The sequence below is a fragment of the Symphalangus syndactylus genome, chromosome 19 (genome assembly GCF_028878055.3).
Source record: "Symphalangus syndactylus isolate Jambi chromosome 19, NHGRI_mSymSyn1-v2.1_pri, whole genome shotgun sequence".
Classification (NCBI taxonomy): domain Eukaryota; kingdom Metazoa; phylum Chordata; class Mammalia; order Primates; family Hylobatidae; genus Symphalangus; species Symphalangus syndactylus.
This window is the reverse complement of record NC_072434.2, coordinates 47629794-47656908: the sequence shown is the minus strand read 5'-3', so window position 1 is coordinate 47656908 and position 27115 is coordinate 47629794. Positions and strand designations below refer to the sequence as shown.

Sequence of the window (27115 nt, the reverse complement as noted above, 5' to 3'; positions counted from 1 at the left end):
CAGCTGGGCAAGATGAGTCCTGCCTGTAATCCCAGATACTTGGGAGGCTGAGGTGGGAGGATCACCTGAGTCCAGGAGGTCAAGGCTGCAGTGAGCCATGATTGTGCCACTGCACTACAGCTTGGGTGAGAGAGACCCCATCTCTTAAAAAAAAAAATTAACTACAAAGCTGCACACTCCAGTCCTGTTTAAATAGCAATACTTCCGGACACAATTTTTAAGTTCTTCAGTAGGGCTTTGGTTAAATAAATGTACAATGGAATACGAAGTAGTGATTTAAAAACATGTATGGAAAATATTTTTCCATGACATTTGATTCAAAGGAAAAAGGTGACAAAGCATTGTGTTCGATGTGATTACATATAATGCTATACATCAGATTGTTAACAGTGGTTTTCTGGGTGGTGGCATTTCCATTTATTTGCTGATTCTGGAAAAAATCTGATTTTTCTGCAATAAATAATAATTATTTTTGTGATTTTTAAAAAGGAGGGTTTTTTTTGGTGGGGGGGGCGGTTGGATTTTTGTTTTGTTTTGTTTTTGAGATGGCGTCTCACTCTGTGGCCCAGGCTGGAGTGAGGTGGCGCCATGGAAGTTTTTGTTTCTAAAGGGTCCTTTCCTTTGGAGCTCCAACTCTACTAAGAGGCCATTCATATTCCCAACATTCCAGGGTGCCCAAGGGAAAGACCTGGCCAGTTATTCAGCCTCAGTTCATAAAATGGGGCCCTGGAAAGGGAAAAACAGCTGCTCTAGTTGGGCAGTGATTATTAAAACCCCCCCAAAAAGGGAGTGGATAATTTCCAAGATCTCATCATGTTAGAAAACTTTCACTCGCCGATTTCACTTTTCAAGTGAATCCTAAAGCCTATTTCCTTAATCTTCATAGTTTTGGACATTCCACAGCCGGAACAACGAGTTTATCTTTCACTGGGCTGCAGTGATTCCCCTTGTTACCAAAAGGGGCCCGGCCTCCGCCAGCAGAGGCCTCCTGCGGAGCTGGCCGGGGCGGGGGCGGGGGGGCGGGGAGGGGGGTACTCCGGGCTGGGTTCCCCTCTCGCTGTGCGCTGACTGGCGGCGAGTGCAGTGACTGATTTCCTCTGCTCGCCTTCCCGGAGGTCCCCGCCCACGCCACTGCCAACGCTCGGAGGAAGTCACGTTCAGGCCCCAGAGCTGGTCTGAATCTTCCAGGAGGAAAAGAGGGGGTGCACGTGTGCGTGGGTGTGTGGTAGTGTGTGTGTTGTATGTCTAAGAGGTAGCAAGTGTGTTTGTGTGCATGATATGTGTGTTTGAGAGGCAGCAAGTGTGTGTGTTGTATGTGTGTTTGAGAGGTAGAAAGTGTGTGTGTTGTATGTGTGTTTGAGAGGTAGAAAGTGTGTGTGTGTGGGGGGGTATGTGTGTCTGAAAGAAGGCAAGTGTGTGAGTGTGTGTGGTATGTGTGTTCGAGGGGCAGCAAGTGTATGAGTGTGAGTGTGTGGTATGTGTGTTTGAGGGTAGCAGGAACCCCAGCTTGGTGTCTGTCAGTAACTAGATGGTGATGCAGGTAAATGATTTTCCCGCTGAGTGGATTAAATTCCTAGTCTGTCAGAGAGGGTGTTGACCTAGAATGACTGCGCAGGTCTCCTGTCCAGTGTTAAGGAGCATGAGTGCCCTGATGTCCCCAGGAGTGCTGCAAAAAGAGCGAAATGGCATATATCAGGCGTCCCCGAGATGCTGGCATCTATGTTAAAACTATCTTATTTCATCTTCCAACTACTCCTTACAATAGGTGCCCCGATCCCAATACAAGATTGAAAATAGAGGCTCAGAGTCTGCGGAATGCTTTCTAACATGTATGTATACACACACACACACGTATATATGTATGTTTGTGTGTATATATGTATGTGTATATATGCACATATGTGTGTGTGTATGTATATATTGTACAGCCCATTTGGGCAAATGAGTGAGCCCCAGTCAGAAGCAAGCGCCCCCGCTGCCCCTGGGCAGTGGGCTCGGGACCGCCACGCACCCGTCCCATGTGTTACCTGGTTGCTGCTCACTGGAGTGAAAGCCATTTGGTGGCTGATCCAAGAGAAGTATGAGCTAGTGTCATGTCGAGACAAACCTGGATTTGATTCGCAGCTCTGCCTTCTGTTTGACTACAAGCAAGTAACAAGCTTTTGGAACTTGTTTCCTCACTTCTAAGTGACGCTAACAATAGTATGTACGTCACAAGGATAGTGACATAAGTGATGACTGTGACCCAACTTGGATCACCAAGCCTGCACCCAGGGAGCGCTCAGTAACGCAGCGCTGAGGAGTAGGCCGCCCCAGAGGGCTCCAGGTTTCAGCGCAGGCTTCCGCGGAGCCAGCTGGATGCGTCACCATCCGAAAGTGCGAGCCTGGCCGGCGGCGGCGGAGGCGGGGACACCGCTCAGTTGGAAGCCCGAGCGCTCTTACCGAAAGCGCGAGCCCGGACTTCCCCGCCGCGATCGATGTGGCTAGTCTGCGCCTGCCGCAGTTCCCGCTCGCACCCCGGCCCCTCGCAGAGTCCCGGGAGAGCGCCGTGGCGGGCTGGCGGTCTCTGCCCCCGGGAGGGGACGCACGCACGCAAGCGCTGCTCCTTCCAGGTCCCGGCGGGGAAGCGATGCTTTCTTGGGCCGGGCTTGGGGCCAGCGGGAACCCGGCTGTCCGGCCGCGCCGTCGCGCCTCGCACGGCGTGAGACAGCATTGGCACCGTAGCAGCCTCCCCCGCTTCTTCCCCACTAGGACGCCCGCCTGACTCGCCCCATTGCACAATTCTTACCGTGGAACAGCCGCGTGACTCGGCAGGAGCCCAAAAGTTTCCCAGGTTTCCTCAGCCTAGAAAAGCGTGGGTGGGTGTCCCGGCCTGGCTCCAGGCGCCCTTTAAGTTGTATTTCTTCGGGTAACTGGGTTGCCCTTTAAAATATAGAGATTGCCCTTTAGAAAGAAAGAAAATCTCACGAGCTCGCTGGCCCGCCAGGTCTAGGTTGGCGCCGGGTGACTGCAATGAAACGCGTTTCTTTTCCCATGCACATTTTCAGACGGTAAAAGTGTTTCGATTTGTTTGGGGGAGAAGTCAGGCACTGGAATGATGCTTAAAAGCAGAGACACAATTTGGAGCTCTCCAAGAATCATAGTGTTTATTAACAATGATTGTGCTTAGCAGACACTGCGAAAATATCGAACGAATGAATATTTGGAGGAGGGATTTAAATGGGTGTCACAGGCCAACGCTTTCATTCTGCTGATGAGAAAACCCAGAGGTTAAGTGATTTGCCCAAAGTCACCTAGCTAATTAATGTGGAAGGCAGGAATGGAATCTGTCTCGTTTTGACTCCAAATTCTTGTTATGAGATGGGTGCGTTTTCCCCTCTTTATGAAAAAGAAAAATGCCTTCTGCAGTAATCTCTGTAAAGGCTTTCTCCACTCCCTCTGTCTACGCATCTAAAGCAAACATACAAAACACAAAAGAAAACAGCAATCCCCAAATGCAATCCATGCACTCAAATAGGCTACATTTGGCAATGCCAAAACAATATATTAACAAGGCATTTTAGTTCTTATTCCTATAAATAACACTTTTTTGTTTTGTTTTGTTTTTTGGGATGTATTCTCGCTCTGTTGCCCAGGCTAGAGTGCAGCGGTGCGATCTCAGCTCATTGCAAACTCTGCCTCCTGGGATCAACTGACTCTCCTGCCTCAGCCTCTCGAGTAGCTGGGATTACAAGTGTGCAACACCATGCCTGGCTAATTTTTGTATTTTAGTAGAGACAGGGTTTCACCATGTTGGCCAGGCTGGTTTCAAACTCCTGACTTCAGGTGATCCACCTGCCTCAGCCTCCCAAAGGGCTGGGATTACAGGCATGAGCCAACCTGCCTAGCCAATAGTACTTTTGTATTCACACAAAATATGTAAAGAAAAGGAGGAAGAGGAGGAGGAGGAAAAACAGAATAAGCAAAACAGTGCTTCTCTAAGATGGTATGGAAAATACCAAGCTCCTACTAACCTTACTTTTGTAAGTAAAGTGTTTGGTGCTCTGCATAGAAACTGCTGGACTCGTGAGTGACCATCGGGGTTGATCTAAGATTGTCAGTTATTTCACTCAGGCTTTGACCGGATTTGTTGCTCATCTTTCAGAATAGACAGATGCAATCTGTGCAAACACAAGGGACTTCAATGACAATCTTACAAATAGCTGGACAGCTTGTTGTCTTTGACGTCTCTAGGCTGACCAACTATACCAAATGTCTGATTTAGGGACCAAAACTGCAAAACAAGTAGATGTGAAGATCAAAGGAATCAAGACTATAAGTAGGGATCATGAGTAAAAATTCTTTTATGTGTTGTCTGTGATGTTTCCACAATAATAATTATAATATGGTTATAATAATATAATCCAAGTACAAGTTCTTATCCAGGAAGAAGTTGGGACTTCCACTGATGAGCAGACCAGAAGACCAAATTGTGAAATGTCTCGTTTCAGCCAAATACCTTCTGAAATGGAGACAATTCTCATCTTTAACTCTGCTATCTTCACTACCCTTTATTTCTGATATCGTGAAGGTGGGGATGTATACTAATGTCTAAAAATTTTTGAAATTCTAGGAGGCTAAATAGAATCTGTTAATTTTAGTTTGATAATCCACAATATTCCTGAAATCAAAGCATCATCTCCTATATTTTTCGCATACTGTGATTTCTAGTTTGTCATTATACCAGGCTACTGAATCTGAACTCAAGAAACAAACAAACAAACAAAAAGCATTTTATCAAACGAAAACTGTCTTTTCCCATGTCAGGCATGTTGGCTCAGTACTGTAATCCCAGTACTTTGAGAGGCTGAGGTGGGAGGATCACTTGAGCTCAGGAGCTCAAGACCAGCCTAGGCAACATAGGGAGACCTTATCTCTACAAAAAATTACCCAGGCATGGTGGCACTCACCTGTAGTCCCTGCTACCCAAGAGGCTGAGGTGGGAAGATTGCTTAGGCCTGGGAAGTCAAGGGTGCAGTGAGCTATGATTGCACCACTGCACTCCAGCCTGGGCCACAGAGTAAGATCTTGTCTAAAAAAAAATTTAAAAACCCAAAATATATCACCTAAGGTCAGGAGTTCAAGACCAGCCTGGCCAACATGATGAAGCCCCATCTCTACTAAAAATACAAAAATTAGTGGGGCATGGTGGCACACACCTGTAATCCCAGCTACTGGGGAGGCTGAGGCAGAAGAATCACTTGAACCCAGGAGGGGGAGATTGCAGTAAGCCGAGATCATGCCATTGCTCTCTAGCCTGGGCAACAAGAGCAAAACGCCATCTCAAAAAAAAAAAAAAAGTGAATTCTCTGTGGTTATTAGAGGCTGGGAAGGGTAGTGGGAGGGGAAGATGATGAGAGGTTACATAACAAATACAAATTTACAGCTGGATGAGAGGAATAAGTTCTAGTGTTCTATAGCACTATAGGGTGCATATGGGTAACAATAATTTAATGTATTTTTTCCAAGAAGCTAGAAGAGAGAATTTTGAATGTTCACAACACAAATAAATGATATATGTTCAAGGTGATGGATATGCTAATTACCCAGATTTGATCATTGCACATTGTACACATGTACTGAAATATCATTGTATCCAATAAATATGTACTATGTCAACTAGAAATAAAAGGGAAAATCAATTAATTCTTTAAAAATATGTGAGTTATCTCCAATTGACCTATAGATTTGATTGCAATTCCAATTAAAATCCCAGCAGACTTTTTGATGGAACTTGACAACTTAATTATAAAATGTATATGGAAGTGCAAAGGGCCAAAATTAGCCAAGATGATCTTCAGAAGAATAAGTTATAATAAGATGATCTTGCAGAAGAATAAGTTATAATAAGATGATCTTGCAGACGAATAAGTTATAATAAGATGATCTTCAGAAGAATAAGTTATAATAAGATGATCTTGCAGAAGAATAAGTTGCCATTCCAGATATTAAAATTTTAAAAGTCATAATAATTAAGATAAATATAATTTGTAAACTCTCATGCTCAGACACCAGTCACACCCATTGTAGGACATCTCACAATTAAATGTTTCCCTAACCTTGATGTCCACACTAATATAGAAGTAAACAATAAATATGGGCTTTCTAAGCAAGAGAGATTTTATCTCTTCACATAAGTGTGAAGAAATAATACAGAAGTATCTGTTCCTTATAATGGAGAGTTGACTTTGGTAAACTCAAATTGTATTTGGTAAACTAATTGATGAATCTCTTAAGGTTTTTTGAATAGTTCACTATGTCATAAACTTAGCTTTCCCATCCACACAGACTGAAATATTTTACAGGACAGTATCTGAATTTGAAAATATCCTTAGGTCTAGGTGATTTGCTTCATGGCTTTTCTTTAATTAAAATGGCTTCTATTCTTTCTTCTTTTTTATTTTTTAAAGATGTGGTCTTACTCTTTTGCCTAGGCTGGAGTGCAGTGGTACTCTTACAGCTTACTGTAACCTTGAGCTCCTGGGTTCAAGGGATCCTCCTGCCTTAGCCTCCTGAGTTGGTAGGACTACAGGTGTTTGCCACAATGCATGGCTACTTCGTTTATTTTTTGTAGATATGGGGTCTTGCTGTGTTGCCCAGGCTGATCTTGAACACCTGGCCTCAAATAATCTTCCTGTCTTGGTCTCCCAAAGTACTGGGATTACAGGTATAAACCACCACACCCAGCCCAGTTTCCATTCTTAAAGGGGAACTCATATATCTGATTTCATATTTCCCTTTCTCAAACAGAGGTCTTATTTTGTTGTTTCAGTAGCAGGTACTTACCATATTAGCTGAACCTGTAGATTCACTGAATTATGCCTTGTATATAAAATATTTGATCTTCATAATATTTACCTTGACTCATCCAGACATTATTAAATAGTAATGCACTCAATTGAATAAGCTAAAGAAGTTTTGTCATCTGCCTTAAAAAGTTCCACTAAGATGATTAACATTTTTAAAAGGAAAAAAATGCTAATCCTTATCTTCCTTATCTACAGTTCCTGTTTGCCCAGTAATGTCAGATAATCATGATTTTGAAACAAAGTGATGAAAATGAGTAGTTTAAGTTCCAAATGAGTGGACCTAATAGCCAAGCACACAAGTTTAGCCTGGGGCTTGGGTAGTCAAGGAAGCCTTCACAGATCAAGAGTAACTGGATAAGCGCTTAAAGGAAGACACAATCAGACTCACTTTTATGAATGTAAATAGGACAAAGACAGCTTCAGGAAGCCCGGTATCTGACAGAACCCAAGGCAGGCCTGTAGGTGGGTTCCAGAAAGGAAGAAGATCCAGGTGCCATACTGGAGAACTATCCAGACTTGGTCTCTTGTCTTCTCTCTGTAGGTCTGTCTTGTTCTTTGTCAGGCAACTTTGGTTCTGTGTCTGGATCCCATGGATCAGATAACCACCACATCACTCCTGTGGTGACCCGGGTCTGGTCACCTGGAGAGAGGCTGATCCCTACTCTTCTTTCTTTCTTTCTTGTTTTTTGGTTTTGTTTTGTTTTGTTTTGTTTTTTTGAGATGGAGTTTCACCCTCTTGTTGCCCAGGCTGGAGTGCAATGGTGCGATCTCAGCTCACCGCAACCTCCAACTCCCACGTTCAAGCAATTCTCTTGCCTCAGCCTCCCAAGTAGCTGGGACTACAGGCGCATGCCACCACGCCCAGCTAATTTTTCTGTATTTTTAGTAGAGACGTGGTTTCTCTATGTTGGTCAGGCTAGTCTTGAACTCCTGACCTCGGTGATCCGCCCACCTTGGCCTCCCAAAGTGCTGGGATTACAGGTATGATTTTTTTTTTTCTTTTTGAGACAGAGTTTTGCTCTATCGTCCAGGCTGAAGTGCAACAGCACGATTTTGGCTCACTGCAACATCCGCCTCCTGGGTTCAAGTGATTCTCCTGCCTCAGCCTCTTGAGTAAGTGGGGCTACAGGTGCACACCACCACACTCAGCTAATTTTTGTATTTTTAGTAGAGACAGGTTTTACCATGTTGTACAGGCTGGTCTCGAACTCTTGACCTCAGGTGATCCGCCTGCCTTGGCCTCCCAAAGTGTTGAGATTACAGGTCTGAGCCACCATGCCTGGCCTCTTATTTCTTATTTCTAAATTCCCAGGGAATTTAGATTGTGATCAGCCCAGCTCGAGTCTGGTGACAACCCCTGATTCAATCAATTGTGATTAGGGTGGCAACCCAGGAAGCCACCCCTATGGGATGGACAGACCACCCAATGATCACCCACTACAGAAGTGTAGGAGAGAAAAGCCCAGGGGAGGAAAGCAAGGAGAAAAGCCCAGGCTAAAGCCTGAAGGCAGAAATGTGTATGGTGTGTCCTGGTAACATTGAGTAAGGCAATTTGCAGCTTGATATATATGGAGTTTATGCAAAAGTACTAAGAGATTAAATTGGAGAAATAGTTTGAGGTCACATTAGAGAAATTCCTGAATGTCAAACTAAAAGGTTTAAATTTTCTATGAACTTCTTTTTTTTTTTTTTAAGAGACAGAGTCTCAAAGGGCTAATATCCAGAATCTACAATGAACTCAAACAAATTTACAAGAAAAAAGCAAACAACCCCATCAAAAAGTGGGCAAAGGACATGAACAGACACTTCTCAAAAGAAGACATTTATGCAGCCAAAAAACACATGAAGAAATGCTCATCATCACTGGCCATCAGAGAAATGCAAATCAAAACCACAGTGAGATACCATCTCACACCAGTTAGAATGGCCATCATTAAAAAATCAGGAAACAACAGGTGCTGGAGAGGATGTGGAGAAATAGGAACACTTTTACACTGTTGGTGGGACTGTAAACTAGTTCAACCATTGTGGAAGTCAGTGTGGCGATTCCTCAGGGATCTCGAACTAGAAATACTATTTGACCCAGCCATCCCATTACTGGGTATATACCCAAAGGACTATAAATCATGCTGCTATAAAGACACATGCACACGTATGTTTATTGCGGCACTATTCACAATAGCAAAGAGTTGGAACCAAGCCAAGTGTCCAACAACGATAGACTGGATTAAGAAAATGTGGCACATATACACCATGGAATACTATGCAGCCATAAAAAATGATGAGTTCGTGTCCTTTGTAGGGACATGGATGAAACTGGAAAACATCATTCTCAGTAAACTATCGCAAGGACAAAAAACCAAACACTGCATGTTCTCACTCATAGGTGGGAATTGAACAATGAGAACTCATGGACACAGGAAGGAGAACATCACACTCCGGGGACTGTTGTGGGGTGGGGGGAGGGGGGAGGGACAGCATTAGGAGATACACCTAATGCTAAATGACGAGTTAATGGGTGCAGGAAATCAACATGGCACATGGATACATATGTAACAAACCTGCACATTGTGCACATGTACCCTAAAACCTAAAGTATAATAAAAAAAAAAAAAATGAGAAAAAAAAAAAAAAAAAAAAAAGAGACAGGGTCTCACTATGTTTCTCAGGCTGGTCTTAAAATCCTGGCCTCAAGTGATCCTCCCACTACGGCCTCCCAAAGTTTGAAATTACAGGCATGAGCCAGCCTGCCCGCTGACTTTTCCTTACAGCTGTACAGGTTCAAATAACAAGTTCCCTTCCCCTTCCCCTTCCCCTTCCCCTTCGCCTACCCCTTCCCCTTCCCCTTCTCCTTCTCCGTCTCTTTCTTCTTCTTTTTTATGACAGGATCTCACTCAGTTGCCCTGGCTGGAGTGCAGTGGCATGATCACAGCTCATTGCAGCCTCAACCTCTCTGGGCTCAAGTAATCCTCCCAACTCAACCTCTCAAGTAGCTGGGGCTACAGGTGCATGCCACATGCCTGGCTGATTTTTAAATTTTTTGTAGAGACAGAGGTCTCCCTATGTTGCCCAGGCTGGTCTCGAACTCCTGGGCTCAAGCAAACCTTTTGTCTTGGCCTCCAGAAGTGCTGGGATTACAGGCGTGAGCCACTGCAACTGGCCCTTGTAATAAGTGTTAATTGAAAATATATTCACAAAATCTTTGAAGGTTAGGAAATGTATTTAAATGCTTATGTTCACTACGTATAATAAAATGTTGTTTATAATAAAATGTTAGAAACAACCTGAATGTCCACCAATAGAAGAATGGTTAAAGCATCTATGGTATAGCCATCTTACAGAATTTAATATAGTCATTGAAAGGAATGATGTAAAGCTATAATCATTAAGATGAAAAGATCTGTTAATTACAGAAAAAATCAAGTAGAATGATATGCATAGTTTGATTCCATTTATGTTAAAATGTTTCAAAAATGCATAGCTTTTAAATAGGCAGAAACATTTCTAAAAGAACATTCATGAAACTGTTAAAGTGGTTTCCTCTGGGGAAGGAAGTGGAATTGATGAGCAGGTGGGGGTGGAGGTAAAGAGTGACATTTACATTTTATGACAGATGTTATATGCTTAAAAAGAAAAAAGTACAAATGTATCATTAAAAATTAAATTACACTGGGAAACTTACTGGAAATGAAAAATAATTAAATTAGGAAGAAAGTTAATTCCATTTTCAATATGAGAGGGAAAAGGACATGTACCTAGTTTCAAAATTAGAATAATAATACCGCCATTTCTGAAGCGGCTTGCAGTTTACAATTGCTAACTAACACCTGCTATGATCCAGACACATGTTTAGCCTTTTACATATGCTAACTCATTTAATTCTCACAAAGACCCTATCAGATAAATACTGTTATTCTCCCATCTTACTGATGAGGAAACTGAGGTAGAGAGAAGAAGAGTTACTGGCCCATGGTCACATTGCCAGTAAGTGGCAGAGCTGGGATTCTGGCTCTTACATCTCAGGTCTTGATCCCCTTTGCTAAATTACACTTATGCAAAAGCATTTTTGTATTGACTCATGTGCCCCCAAGCACCTACTGTCCCCCATGTCACATGAGAGAAAACTAGGACCTCTATCTTAGTGTACTGCAATGGATTATTTTCATGTTCATGTACCCACTAGACTTTCGACTCCATCATGAAAGGAATCCCCATTTTGTTGCTGATATACCCTAGTTTTGTACTTTTGCACACAGGAAGTGGGCAATTTTGAATGCTGTGGTGGTTTAAATTGTCCATAGGTTTTTTGGCACTCCCTTTAGGAGGTAGAGTCTAATTGCCCTCCCCTTGGGTAGGGACTGGATTTAGTGACTTACTTCTAATGGATAGAATAAAGCAAAAGTGACATGGTGTGACTTTAGAGACTAGGACATACAAGGCACGGTGGCTTCCTGCTCTCTCTTGCGCTTGCGCTCTCTCTCGCACGCTCATTCTCTCTCTCTCCCCCTTCCTCCATCCGTCCTCCTGCCCTCAGAACACTTGCTCTGAGGGAAACCAGCTGCCACGTCATGGGGAGAGGCCTATGTGTTGAGAAACTGAGGCCTCCAGCCAACAGACAGCAAGAAACTAAAGCCTCCTGCTAATAGCCATGTGGGTGAGCTTGGAAGTTTATCCTCCGGCCTCAGTCATGCCTTATGATGACTGCAGCCCAGCTTTCCTCTGGACTGTATCGTCCAGTTAAGCTCCTACCAAATGTATAACCTTTAGAAAGTATAAAATAATAACTGTTCATTGTTCGAAGTCACAAAACATTGGGGCAATTTGTTACACGGCAATAGATAACTAATACAAATATTCTTTATTTAAAAAAATAGGTGGCCAGGCATGGGGGCTCACACCTGTAATCCGAACATTCTGGGAGCCAAAGCGTGAGGTTGGCAGTTTGAGACCAGCTGGGCAATATAGTGAGACCCTGTCTCTTAAAAAAAATTGGTAAATAAACTAGCCAGCCATGGTGGCATGCCTGTAGTCCTAGGTACTTGGGAGGCTGAGGTGGGAGGAAGCTATTCTCCCACTTCAAGGCCATCCAGCCACTTTGAGGCTGTAGTGAGCTATAATTGCACCATTGCACTCCAACCTGGGTAACAGAGACAGACCCTGTCTCTAAAATAATAATAATGTATATATTTATATTCACAACTTGAATATTTAGGAAACATATTAATGTGCTTTTTTCTTTTTCATTTTCATATATATGATCTTTAGTAGACCAAAAGCATTCATTTGCCTGGGGGCAGTGTGTGGAGGGTGGGATTAGAACTGTCAAAGCAAAAATTTTAAAAGGAAGAGTTAAAAATGAGCTTCTGGCTGGACACAGTAGCTTATGTCTATAATCTCAGCACTTTGGCAGGCTGAGGTGGGAGGACTGCTTGAGCTCAGGAGTTTGAGACCAGCCTGAGCAACATCATAAGACTTCATCTCTACAAAAAATAGAAAAATAAGCTGGGTGTGGTGGTGCATGCCAATAGTCCCAGCTACTTGGGAGGCTGAGGCAGGAGGATCACTTGAGCCCAGGAGATCGAAGCTGTAGCAGCTTGAGTGGCAGAGCAACACCCTGTCTCAAAAAACAAACAAACAACAACCAACAAAAAACAAAAAACCAGCTTCCGATATCCAAAATAGGATTTTTCATTGAAATAGTTACTTAGAAAGCCAGAAAATATATTTTCCAGGTTCCTTTTACTACCACTGACATATCGAAGGTTATACCTGGTAAGCTAGATCATAGTTTCTTTTATAGTATAAGGAGACACATTTTTTCACCTGTGATGACTAGACCATTGAGCTTGCTGTCCCAGGATGGAGCAAGGATAGGACGTTGAGGAAGTGGAATATCTGAACCTCTTCCTGGTCTGGTGGATGGCAGAGAGAAGAAGGGGAGTGGAGTTAGGAAAACTAGGTAATGAAAAGTTCTCTTGATCCCAGGAGTAAATCCCAGGGAAGGAAGGTGTTTTAGACTGACTGAGGGGAAGGCTAAGGCCTGAGGGGTTTCTCTTCTATTTTCCATTTGGGATTCCAGAAGGAAATTGCTAGTTAAGGTGAGTCAGCAGTACAATTGGGTAGGCCCAGAACAGGAAAGAGAGCAAAATAGAGTAGTCAGGAAAAGAGGGCCCAGTTTGGGCACCTGTTAGCTCCTGTGTGGTGTGAAAGGCACTCAGATGTTACTGCATCTCTGGTGGAGAACACAGAACCTGGCTCAGCTGAGAGATAACAGCTCTGTCATGGGGAGGTTGAAGTGACCCCACAGCGAAGTGGAGAGGAAGTTGTTGAACAGAAGCTGTGGCAGAGACTCAAAGAGGCCTATAATGCTGGTGAGAACCATGGTGGCCTGAGTCATCTGAGGTCTGAGGTCTGAGGTCCTGACCAAGTAGAGAAAAAGGACCATCCTAGGAAATACCCCAGCTACTGAGAACAGTGCGGCTACCAACAAAAGACCATAAAGAGCACCTGTGACGCCTTAGTGGACACCAGTCCAGGAGCCAGCCTAGGGCAGCTCACCTCAGTCATCTGACTACAGAAACTGACAAACTAAGAATGTTAGATTGAAGATAGAGTATCAAATAGTAAATAATTATTAGAAATGATTAGAAGTATCAAATAAGTAAACTAATAAGACAGTAAGGAATTAGCAGGACAAAATCTAAGGTATACCGAATACTGAAGCCACTTTTGCCCTGAGGACATTTGCCAATACAGCCAATTTGAGCCTCTATCTCCTAAGGAGGAAAGTACAAAAGAAAATTCACCAAATTAGCTAGGCATGACGGTGTGCACCTGCGGCCCCCACCTACTGGGGAGACTGAGGCAGGAGAATCACTTGAGCCCAGGAGTTCAAGGCTGCACTGAGCCGTGTTTGCACCACACCACTGCACTCCAGCCGGAGTGACAGAGTAAGACCCTGTCTCAAAAAAAAAAAAAAAAAAAAAAGACTGGGCGCAGTGGCTCACGCTTGTAATCCCAGCACTTGGGGAGGCTGAGGCGGGCAGATCATGAGGTCAGGAGATCAAGACCATCCTGGCTAACACGGGTGAAACCCTGTCTCTACTAAAAATACAAAACCAGTTTAGCCGGGAGTGGTGGCGCGCACCTATAGTCCCAGCTACTCGGGAGGCTGAGGCAGGAGAATGGCATAAACCCAGGAGGCAGAGCTTGCAGTGAGCCAAGATCGCGCCACTGCACTCCAGCCTGGGTGACAGTGCGAGACTCCATCTCAAAAAAAAAAAAAAAAAAAAGGCTGGCGTGGTGGCTCACGACTGTAATCCCAGCACTTTGGGAGGCTGAGGTGGGCTGGGAGGCTGAAGTGGGCAGATCACTTGAAGTCAGGAGTTTGAGACCAGCCTGGCCAACATGATGAATCCCCGTCTCTACTAAAAATACAAAAAATTAGCTGGGAGTGCTGGCGTGCACCTGTAATCCCAGCTACTCAGGAAGCTGAGGCAGGAGAATCACTTGAATCGGGAGGCGGAGGTTGCAGTGAGCTGAGATCATGCCACTGTACTCCAGCCTGGGCAACAGAACGAGACTCTGTCTTAAAAAAAAAAAAAAAAAAACTGAAACAAAAAAAGAAAATCCATCAATAGAACTGGAATTCAAAGGCTACTTTTTCCCCAAATTTCTACCCTAAAGGGACTGCTGCTGACCAGTACAATGAGGAAACAATTTCATCTCTGAAAATTTGTAATCACTTGCTGGCATTATTAAAGTTATAACCACAGGGTGGTCCAAAACAATTCAAGCCACAAATTTCATTTAATTTGGTGCCATATTGGTGAAGTCCCTAGGAGTCAAAGGAACAAATACAAATCCATTTTGAGAAGTTATCCTCATCCTGGGCATCAATGTATTTACACAAATAATTTTTCAAGGTTAATAAGCAGTACTGGTTAAAAAACAACTAAGCATACATAATAAGCACCATGTATGAGAGCTAGAAGAAACGAAAGAGTAGAAACAGAGTCAAAAAGATTTCAGACACCAGAATTATCAGACACGGATTATAAAATTATGCCTACTATTGTTAAAGAAATAAAAGATGAGCTCGAAAATATCTTCAAGATACTGAAAACTACAAAAAGTGACCAACACATTTTTAAGAACAATAAAATTAAACTTCTAGAAACAAAATTTATCATTACTGAGATTGAGAGCAAAAGAAAAACCAGCAGCTTAACAGCATATTAGATACAACTGAAAAGAGAATTAGAGAACAAGAAGGTTGGGTCACAAGATTTTACAGAATGAAGCACAGAAATTTAAAGAAATACAATATATGAAAGAGAAATTAAAATTCATAGAAGATAGAGTGAGAAAGTCTAACATATATTTAATTAGAGCACTAGAAGAAGAGAGATTATATGGCAGAAACAGTATTCGAAGAAATACTGACCTAAACTTTTCCAGAACCTATGAATGAAATTAATTCACATACTTAAGAGGCCAAACAAATCCAAGGCAGGGAGGAGGGCAGGAGAAAAGGAGAAGAAGAAAAAGAAGAAAGGAGGGAGGGAAAGGGAAAAAAGAAGGAAAAGGAAAGAAGGAAGAAAGAAAAGAAAGAAAGAAAGAATGGGAGGGAGGGAAAGGAAAGGAAAGAAAAGAGAAAAAGAAAGAAAAATTCACACTCAAATTAATCACAATAAAACTAATGAACACCAAAGGAAAAAATTTGAGGTCAGGGAAAGTGTGGAGATCATTATCAAAGGAATGGCAGTGAGATGGACCACTGACTTCTCAGTAGCTGCAATGGAAGCCAAATGACAATACACTAACACACTCCATGGGTTGAAAGAAAATAATCGATAATCTATTATTCTATTCTTAGTGAAAAAAAATCATTCAAGAATGAGGGCATAGTATTAATATGTACATTTCCAAAAACAAGTAGGAACACAGAGACTTTGCTATTATCCAGACCTTTGTAAAAAGGAATTCAGAAGGGTGTCATTCTGGAAGAAAGAATGTGATCCTAGATGGATGCTCTGAGGTACAAGAAAGAATGAAGAGTAATGAGAGTGGTAAATATGTGAATAAATCTAAACAATGCAAAATTGTGCATAACACAACATTAACAATGTCATATGAGATGAAAAAGTAAGATAAATACACAAAAATAAAAGCATGCAAATTAAGAAGAGAGTCAATGAAGTTAGTGTTTAGTTTTTGTGGTATTTAGCACAAGAACAACATTAGTGACAACTTTTTACTTAATAGGTGATATATACATATAAACATGTTAGGCTAAACTCTAAAAAATAATAAAGACAGAATGTAGCCTTAAACCATTAGAGTTAAAGAAAGGAATAAAAAAATACAAAAAAGAAGAGAAAAAGAAGTATATAAAAGTGAAGCAAAGAGAAAGCAAAATGTAAAGTGATAGATTTAAAACATTGGTTACTAATATCAGTTAATTAAAATAAGTTAAATGTAAATGGATTAAATACTTCAGTTAAAAGACAAAGCTTCTCAGACTGGAGAAAACTTATAGATATTCAAACAGGTTGAAATTTTAAAATGGAAATAGATCTACCTTGCAAATATAACTCCAAAAGAATTGGCATTCTTATGTTAACAGTACACAAAATAGACTTTAAGCCAAAAGTCATTATTGAAAACAATTTGGCAATTCCTCAAAAAGCTAAAAATAGCATTACCATATGGCCCAGTAATGCCACTTCTAAGTATTATATATATATCCCAAAGAATTGAAAGCGGAGACTCAAACAGGTACTTGTATACCAATGTTCATTGTTGCATTATTTACAATGGTCAAAAGGTGGAAATAACCCATGTACCAAACAGATGTATGAATGAAATGTGGTATATACATACAATGGAATATTATTCAGATATAAAGAGGAGTGAAGTTCTGATAGATGCCCCAACATAGATAAACCTTGAAGACATATGCTAAGTGAAATAAGCTAGATGCAAAAGGACAAATATTGTATAACTACACTGACATGAAATATCTCAAATAGGAAAATTTGTAGAAATGTAAAGTAGATTCAAGTTTGTCAGGGGCTGGGGAGAAGGCACCTGGGGAGTTTTTACTTACTAGCTGCTGAGTTTCAGTTTGGGGTGATGAAAAAGTTTTGGAAATAGATAGCGATGGTAGTTGTATAACATTGTGGACCTAAGTAATGCCACTAAACTGTACCCTTAAAAATGGCTTAAATGGGCCGAGCATGGTGGCTTATGCCTGTAATCCTAGCACTTTGGGAGGCCAAGGAGGGCAGATCACTTGAGCACCAGAGTTTGAGACCAGCTTGGGCAACATAGTGAAACCCTGTCTCTGCAAAAAATACAAAAATTAGCTGAGCATGATAGCATGCGCCTTAGTCCCAACTACTCCGGAGGCTAAGGTAGGAGGATCACTTCAACCTAGGAGGTTGACTGCACCACTGCACTCCAGCCTGGCAACAGAATAGGACCCTGTCTCAAAATACATAAATAGGCTGGGTGCAGTGGCTCACGCCTGTAATCCCAACACTTTGGGAGGCTGAGGGGGGTGCATCACTTGAGGTCAGGTGTTAGAGACCAGCCTGGCCAAATAGTGAAACCCTGTCTCTACTAAAAATACAAAAATTAGCCATGTGTGGTGGCAGGCGCCTGTAATCCCAGCTACCTGGGAGGCTGAGGCAGGAAAATTGCTTGAACCCGAGAGGTGGAGGTTGCAGTGAGCCGAGATCACGCCACTGCACTCCAGCCTGGGCAACAGAGCAAGACTCCATCTCAAAAAAATAAGTAAATAAATAAAAACTTAAACTGGCAAATTTTGCTATATACATTTTATCAGTAAATCAGTATCATTCTGTAATTTAAAATTACAAAAATAAAGATAATCACTTAACAATACAATTTCAGCTTACTAGGAAAATATAAAAATTTTAAATTTATAAGTACCTAGTAGTGCAGCCACAAATTATGTAAGAGAAAAATCAGAAGATCCATATGGAGAAATAGAAAAATCTACAATTATATGGGAAATTAAAAAATACATCTCTCGATAATTGATAGAACAAGAAGAAAAATCATTAAATAGGCCAGGAGTGGTGGCTGATACCCGTAATCCCAGCACTTTAGGAGGCCTCCGAGGCAGGCGAATCACCTGAGCTCAGGAGTTCGAGACCAGCCTGGCCAACATGGCAAAACCCTGTCTCTACTAAAAATATAAAAATTAGCTGGGCCTGGTGGCACGGCCTGTAGTCCCAGCTACTCGGGAGGCTGAGGCATAAGAATTGCTTGAACCCAGGAGGCGGAGGTTGTAGTGAGCTGAAATTGCGCCACTGCACTCCAGCCTGGGCAACAGAGAGAGACTCTGTCTCAAAAAAATAAAAATAAAAATAAAGCATTAGAGGATTCAAACAATAATGATTAATAAAACTGATCTAATAGAGATTACATATATTTCATTCAACAACTGCAGAAAAAAATTTTGAAGTCCACACAGAATATTTCAAAAATGGACTCATACATAGTCATTAAAGCAAGCCTCAACAGCTATTAAAGGATTAAGATAATACAGAGGATGTTTTCTGACCTAATGTGATCTAACTATAAATCAATAATAAAAAGGTAAACAGAGCATCTCCATGTTTGGAACATTAAAACCATGCTTCTAAATAACTCATGGGTCAAAGAAAAAATCATAGTGGAAAAAATTTTTAATTGTGAACTGTGCCTTTTTTTTTTCTTTGATGGACTCTCACTCTTGTTGCCCAGGCTGGAGTTCAGTGGTGGGATCTCACTGCAACCTCCGCCTCCCGGATTCAAGCGATTCTCCTGCCAGCCTCTAGAGTAGCTGGGATTACAGGTGTCCGCCACCATGCCTGACTAATTTTTGTATTTTTAGTAGAGATGGGGTTTCACCATGTTGGCCAGGCTGGTCTCGAACTCCTGGCCTAGGGTGATCCTCCCGCCTCAGTCTCCCAAAGTGCTGGGATTACAGGTGTGAACTGTGCCTTTTTAAAATGTGTGAGTGACTTAAACATTACTTCATATCAAAAACTTGTAGGGTAATAGCTAAAAAGTGTTTACAGAGCTGACTTATAGCCTTACGTTTTATATTAGAAAAGAAAAAAGGCTAAAAGTAAATGAGCCAAGCATCTGCCTCAGGATATTAGAAATAAACTGCAAGATAAACAGAAATAAAGAAGCAGGAAAGAGATAACAAATAAGAACAAAAATGTATAAAATAGAAAAACTATGTAACAGGAACAATAAAGCCAATAGTTGATTCTTTGAGAAGACTAAAAAAGGTGTAAAATATTTGGTGAGACTAATGAGAGACACACATACACACAGAGGGAGAGAGAGAGAACACACACACACACACACACACACACTATCAGGAGTGAAAAAGGGGATATTACTTCAGATGTTGTACACACTGGAAAGATAATAAGAGGATATAATGAATGACTTAATGCTAATCCATTTGACAAAGTACACTATATGACCTAATTTCCTCAGGGAAAAATCAACAAACCTTATAAAGATATTTAAAAAACACGAACATGATTCTGCTAAGAGAGCATTTGAAAAAATAAAGGCCAGGCGCGGTGGCTCACGCCTGTAATCCCAGCACTTTGGGAGGCCAAGGCGGTCGGATCTTGAGGTCAGGAGATCGAGACCACCCTGGCTAACATGATGAAACCCCGTCTCTACTAAAAATACAAAAAAAAATTAGCCAGGCTTGGTGGCAGGCGCCTGTAGTCCCAGCTACTCGGGAGGCTGAGGCAGGAGAATGGCGTGAACCCAGGAGGAGGAGCTTGCAGTGAGACAAGATCATGCCACTGCCCTCCAGCCTGGGTGACAGAGTGAGATTCCAACTCAAAAAATAAAAAAAATAATAATAATACAAAAAACAAAAGCAAAAATCGCGAACAATCCTATGATCATTAAGTAAGTTGAATCGTTTACAGAAAATCCGCAAAGAAAATTCCAGGACCAGAAGCCTTTCATGTGAGTTCCACCAATCTTTTAAGGAACAAAGTATTTTAATATCACATAAACACATACAAGAGGGAACAACTCTCAAACTCATAAGACACTAAAATTCATTTGAAGACTATGGCAAAATAAAATTACAATCTAATTTGACCTATGGATATATGTTGAAAAAAATCTGAAACAATGTATTAGCAAACTGAATCCAGCAATACAAAAAGATAATATAGAAAAGCAATTTAAGTGTATCCTGGGAATACAAAATTGGTTTAATATTTGAAAATGAAACAATGTAATTTGTCATATTGATAGAATAAAGGAGAAAACCCCTATGACCCCCCAATATATTTAGGAAAAGTGAATGGTAAAAAAAAAAAAAGTCAGTATGTATTCTTAATTTTAAAAATCAGCAAACTTGAAATAAAAGGAAACTTTTAAGTCAAATAAGATACCTACAGAAAATCTACAGCAAACATCATGCAAAATAGCAAAGTTTCTATGTCAGAAGATGCAAGACGGGGCACGGTGGCTCACGCCTGTAATCCTAACACTTTGGGAGGCCAAGGTGGGTGGATCACCTGAGACCAGGAGTTCAAGACCAGCCTGGCCAACGTGACGAAACCCCATCTCTACTAAAAATTCAAAAATTAGCAGGGTGTGGTGACAGGCGCCTGTAATCCCATCTATTTGGGACACTAAGGCAGGAGAGGCGCTTGAACCCGGAAGGCAGAGTTTGCAGTGAGCCGAGATCACGCCACTGCCCTCCAGCATGGGTGACAGAGCGAGACTCCATCTCAAAACGAAAGAAGAAGAAGAGGAAGAGGAAGAGGAAGAGAGAAGAAGAAGAAGAAGAAGAAGAAGAAGAAGAAGAAGAAGAAGAAGAAGAAGAAGAAGAAGAAGAAGAAGAAGAAGAGGAAGAAGAAGGCGGCAGCAGGGTGCGGTGGCTCGTGCCTGTAATCCCAGCACTTTTAGGCCAAGGCAGGCAGATCACCTGAGGTCAGGAGTTCAAGACCAGCCTGGCCAACATGGTGAAACCCCGTCTCTACTAAAAGCATAAAATTAGCCAGACGTGGTGGTGCGTGCCTGTAATCCCAGCTACATGGGAAGCAGGAGAATCACTTGAACCTGGGAGGCGGAGGTTGCAGTGAGCCGAGATCGCGCCATTGCACTCCAGCTTGGGCAAAAGGAGCAAAACTCCATCTCAAAAAAAAAAAAAAAAGGTGTGTATAACTTTAGTTTTGCTAGACAATGCCACACTCTTTCAAAGTGGTTGTGCTAATTTATACTCTCAGCAACAGCCTATGAGAACTCTCATCACCAATCCACATTACCACCAAAAGACTGTGAACCACTGTCCTAGAGAAACTCTTGCAATGTTTACTACAGACAAGTATAATAATTTTCTTAGCATCATTGTTCTGAGTAGCTTGAAACTGGAAATGATTCACTGTGCTTCTGGGGAGGCAGCAATATTTTATATCTGGATCACAGTACTGGTTATATAGATGTTCATTTTATAATTCAAACTGCACATATATGCTATATGCATTTTTCTATTATGTATTGCATATGTTTCATTTGAACTTCTACAAAGGCATATTCTTCAAAGAAACTTCACACACATTTTAATAAATCTTATCTGATTTTGCAATTACTGCTCGTGGTTCCTATAAGAAACTTTTCCACGCGGGGTGCGGTGGCTCACGCTTGTAATCCCAGCACTTTGGGAGGCCGAGGCGGGCGGATCACGAGGTCAGGAGATCGAGACCACAGTGAAACCCTGTCTTTACTAAAAATACAAAAAAAAATTAGCCGGGCGTGGTGGCGGGCGCCTGTAGTCCCAGCTACTCGGAGAGGCTGAGGCAGGAGAATGGCGTGAACCCGGGAGGCGGAGCTTGCAGTGAGCCGAGATTGCGCCACTGCACTCCAGCCTGGGCGACAGAGCGAGACTCCGTCTCAAAAAAAAAAGAAACTTGTCCACATTAGTTAGGGCTCCACTAGAAAAGAAATTATTTATTTGTACAAATTTGGTAATTTAAGAAGAGTTTAATTTAAAAGGACCATCTACAAAGGTGTGGGCAAGGTTTAAGGAACTCAAAAGTGGTAACAAAATACTCTAGAACTAGTAACTTGGGGTGCCTTTCCCACCCTTTGGGGCAGGGAAAGAAAGGCTTTAATAGAACCAGGGGATAGAGCTATGTGGAGAGAGCTGCTCAACTTGAGCTATGACCTCTAGTGGAAAGACAGAGCCAGTCCACAGCACAGTGACTTCATACAAAGGGGATGAATATCCTGATCTTGTTCTTCTCCCTTCCCTCTCCCAGTCTTCTGTCTGTGCTCCTTGTTGCTGAACCCAACCAGAAACCAGAAGACAAGAGAATCTGTGGATATAATGCATTTAGGTCAACCACCCAGGGAACCCAGCAGAATGGAGCTAGGCAAAGAGTAGATCCAGAGTGATGAGAAGTTGCTCACATGTCTGCCTGAATCTAAAATGGTAGCCGCTTCCAGTGTTTTTCATTTTTTTTTAATTTTTATTTTATTATTATTATTTTTGAGACAGAGTCTCTCTCTGTCGCCCAGGCTGGAGTGCAGTGGCGCAATCTCGGCTCACTGCAAGCTCCGCCTCCTGGGTTCACGCCATTCTCCTGCCTCAGCCTCTCCGAGTAGCTGGGACTACAGGCGCCCGCCACCACGCCCGGCGAATTTTGTGTGTTTTTAGTAGACACGGGGTTTCACCGTGGTCTCGATCTCCTGACCTCGTGATCCGCCCGCCTCGGCCTCCCAAAGTGCTGGGATTACAGGTGTGAGCCACCGCGTCCGGCCTGTTTTTCTTTTAAAATACAAGGTTTGGGGAGAAGGAGAAATGACCAAGGGATTTAAATTATAGCTGGTATAATCCCTGCTTCTGCAGCTGGTGACAAGGCGTACATTGGTACTCAAGGCTACCTTATTCCACCTCCCACTTTTGGCACTTCAGCAGGTGGCTGCACTTTTCCGTTGACCAGAACACTGGGCCTGGGAATGCTAAGAAGTTGTTCATTGAATCCCTGAGTTCTAAACATAGCTCTCCCTGTCTATCCCCACTAGGTAGCAGCAATCTAATTACTGCTGTTAAGGATATATCACCCCTTTTCTATATATTGGTTCTATGACCTGAGGAACCCCTAATGCCTGGGGGTAAGACTTAGCTTCCATTTCGTTGGAACCATGTCTATTATACTTCCCATTTTTTTAGGAGAGGACACTAAAACCAAGAGAATTTGCAATATTTGCCTAAGAGTGCATAGTTAGTGCAACAATGGAACTAGAAGCTCAGCCTCCTGACTTTCAGATTCATTTGCTTCCCACACACTGGAGGAGTACAGCTGTGTCTTATCACTGTAACAGGTGGACATGGGAAACAGCAATAACACAACGTTAGACTGTGATAAAGGTGACTCGAGGGAGGGAGAAATACACAGTAGCAGATGTCCTGTAAATATTAAGGCACAGTAGAGAATAAGACATTTGTCATCCTGCCATCTCATTGTGCCAAGCTACAGGAGTAATGTTTTTGCCCTGTGTTTTTCCAAAGCAGGGCCTTTTCCAAAACAATTCGGGGTGATGACTACTTGAGTGCATTTTAATGTGTTTGCTAATGAATTTTCTTGATATTGGAAAATAACATTTTTCTTGTGTAATGTCCCCTCTCCTTTCTCTCAAAGGAGCCCACATTGCCATTTATTTTTTATTTTTTCTTGGTCACAGAGAAGTCCATGCTAGTGAAGCAATTAAGGGCTCTTTCTAACCCATAAATCACCAACGAAATGGATATTCCAGCGCACCCATAGGGACTGGAGGGCTCATGTGAGGGAAGTTCGTAAATGACTCTGCATTTTAGGATTTCCATAGCCTTTCTGAGGCCCATTAAACTGATCAGTAGGTAGTAAGTGATGAGGCATAAGGCTGGGAGGTGGGGTGATGTAAAGAAAACCTTAAGAAATGAGACTGAGTCAGCCAAAGTGAAAATTTAGTTTGTAAGGGTTGGTGCCTCTTCGGACTTCTAAGCAACTTGAAGAAGGTAATCACCATTTTATTACTTTTATTATCTTCTTTATTTTTAGGCTTTAACATAGTCAATAGTGGGTTGCAGTACCTTGCTAAGAGGGAGGAGAACCAACTTCATACATTATTCATTAGGGAAAACTAATATAGCGTTTTGTTTAGGGCTTTCAATGTGTATATCAAAGGAGAAACTAATCAGGGGAAATTCAGTCTATTCTTAAGTTGGTGGGGAATGATATTTTTTGATAGGGAGTTTTTCACACCTGTTAGATCATCTAAATTCAGTGGATGCTTTTTTTCTCATGAAAAGTGAGGAAGCAGTAAACATTTAAAACATAGAATTATTTTTTTCCTGTCATCCTTACATAGGGGCCGTGCTAATCTTCTCTGTATCATTTCAATTATTAATTATTTTTAAGTGAAGTATTTAATACGCTGATCTGAAGGCTCAGTTCAATGACTTTTTTTTTTTATTTTAGAGGCAGGGTCTCATTCTGTCACCCAGGCTGAAGTACAGTGGAGTGATCATGGCTCACTGCAACCTCAATCCCCTGGGCTTAAGTGATTCTCCCACCTCAGCCTCCCGAGTATCTGGAGACACAGGCATACATAGCCATACTGGGCTAATTTTTATTTTTTATTTTTGACAAGCTATGTTGCCCAGGCTGGTCTTGAATTCCTGGCCTCAAGCAATCCTCCCACCTCGGCCTCCTGAGGCACTGGTATTACAAGCCTGAGCCACCATCCTTGGCCAATAGATTTCGATAATTGTACACATTCCTGTAACTACCATCTAAAGTTCCAGAAAGTTGTCTCATCCTCTTGTCCCTTTGTAGTCAAACCCCCTTTCCTTCTCACTGAGGGAACCACTTTCTTTTTTTGAGGCTGGACTGCAGTGGCACGATCTCGGCTCACTGCAAGCTCCGCCTCCTGGGTTCATGCCATTCTCCTGCCTCAGCCTCCCGAGTAGCTGGGACTACAGGTGCCCGCCACCACACCAGGCTAATTGTTTGTATTTTTTTTTTTTTTTTGAGACGAAGTCTTGCTCTGTCCCCCAGGCTGGAGTGCAGTGGCGAGATCTCGGCTCACTGCAAGCTTCGCCTCCCGGGTTCATGCCATTCTCCTGCCTCAGCCTCCCGAGTAGCTGGGACTACAGGTGCCCACCACCACGCCCGGCTAATTTTTTGTATTTTTAGTAGAAACGGGATTTCACCGTGTTAGCCAGGATGGTCTCGATCTCCTGACCTTGTGATCTGCCCACCTCGGCCTCCCAAAGAGCTGGGATTACAGGCGTGAGCCACCGCACCCGGCCGAGGCAACCACTTTCTTTTTTCTTTTTTTCTTTTTGAGATGGAGTCTCGCTCTGTTGCCCAGGCTGGGCGCAGTGGCACAATCTCGGCTCACTGCAAGCTCCGCCTCCCAGGTTCAGGCCATTCTCCTACCTCAGCCTCCCATGTAGCTGGGACTACAGACGCCCGCCACCATTCCCAGCTAATTTTTTGTATTTTTAGTAGAGACCAGGTTTCACTGTGTTAGCCAGAATGGTCTCGATCTCCTGACCTCATGATCCACCCGCCTCGGCCTCCCAAAGTGCTGGGATTACAGGCGTGAGCCACCGTGCCCAGCCGGGAACCACTTTCTAATCCTATCACCATAGATTAGTTTGCCTGCTCTGAGACTGCATATAAATAGAGTCATACCATATTTATTATTTTGCGTCTGGTGTCTTTCACTCACCATGGTTCTAGATTCATCCTTTTTTTTTTTTTGCATGTATCAGTGGCTCGTTCCTTTTATTGCTGAGTAGTATTCCTTTGTATGAATATATCACAGTGTGTTTATCCAATCTCCTATTGCTGGACATTTGAGTTGTTTTCCATTTTCGGCTGTTATGAATACAAGTACTATGATCATTCTTGTACAAAACTTTTTGTGGCCATATATTTTCATTTTTGGGGGGTATATACCTAGGAGTAGAATAGCTGGTAACTCTATGTTTAATCATTTGAGGACCAGCCAGATTGTTTTCCAAAGTGGCTGTACCACCTACATTCCTACCAGCAAGGTACAAGGGTTCTAATTTCTCCATATCCTTGCCAACACTTGTTGTTCATATTTTTTATTACAGCCTTCCTAGGGGGTGTAAAGTTATATCTCATTGTGGTTTTGATTTGCATTTTCCTAATGATTAATGATGTTGAACATCTTTTCAAGAGTTTATTGGCTACTTGTACATCTTCTTTGGGGAAATATCTATTCATATCATTTGCTCATTTTAAATTGGGTCGTTTGTCTTTTTATTGTTGAATCCTAATTGATTATTAACTTGGGTGAAATTGAATTGAGAAAATCTGTTGTAACAGGTAAGCCTCTTGCAGTTGAAAGTAACAGAAAACCCAACCTACATTATTAGCTTAAGCATTAATGGAACTTGTTGTATCACAGAACTGAAAGTTCTTGGAGGTAGTTCTGGCTTCAAGAATGGCCTGGTCCAAAGCAAAAAAAAAAAAAAAAAAAAGGCTAAGGGTGGTGGCTCACACCTGTAACCCCAGCACTTTGGGAGGCTAAGGTGGGCAGATCACATGAGGTCAGGAGTTTGAGACCAGTCTGGCCAACATGGTGAGACCCCATCTCTACTAAAAATACAAAAATTAGCCGGGCGTGGTAGCAGGCACCTGTAAGCTCAGCTACTCAGGAGGCTGAGGCACGAGAATCATTTGAACCCAGGAGGCAGAGGTTGCAGTGAGCCGAGATCGTGCCATTGCACTCTAGCCTGGGCAACAAGAGCGAAACTCTGTCTCAAAAAAAAAAAAAAAAAGTAACACCAGGACCTGATTTCTTCCTCCTCCCCTCTTAGCTCTGTTTTCACTGTGTGAGCCCCATTCTTGGACAGGTCTCACCAATTAGAACAGCAAGATGGCTATAGCAGCCCCAGCCACACATTCTTCCAGGTTCAGGCCAACAGGAGAAGAGTGCTTGCTCACAGAAGCACTGGCAAAAAGACTTACGGGTCCTGACTGATTACAGACCAATCCGAACTGCAGTGGCCAAGAGGAATAGGTACACTGATTTAGGGGGATCCGCAGATCCCATTCCCGAAGCAAGGGTTAGAGCCCACCCGAAACATGGATTCCAAGTCAGGGAAGAGGGGGTTATCCAGAAAGAAATTAGAATACATTTACCAAAAGAGGAGGAAAAGGGATGTCAGGGATGTC

The 27115-nt window shown here is 42.4% G+C and overlaps 1 protein-coding gene, 1 long non-coding RNA gene and 1 other non-coding gene across 3 annotated transcripts in view; all 3 read right to left on the bottom strand.

Annotated features, from left to right (window-relative positions):
- Positions 1-2200, bottom strand: part of LOC129458734 (uncharacterized) — a 28891-nt gene extending 26691 nt beyond the window's left edge. The window contains exon 1 of the long non-coding RNA XR_010114586.1: positions 2028-2200. This is a non-coding gene — a long non-coding RNA (uncharacterized lncRNA). The remainder of the gene's footprint in view (positions 1-2027) is intronic.
- The window catches only part of JAK1 (Janus kinase 1), a 246230-nt gene that overhangs the window by 174117 nt on the left and 44998 nt on the right, over positions 1-27115 (bottom strand). The window lies entirely within an intron of this gene.
- On the bottom strand, positions 24230-24331 carry LOC129459046 (U6 spliceosomal RNA). The gene has a single exon (XR_008649862.1). It is a non-coding gene; the product is annotated as a U6 spliceosomal RNA (small nuclear RNA).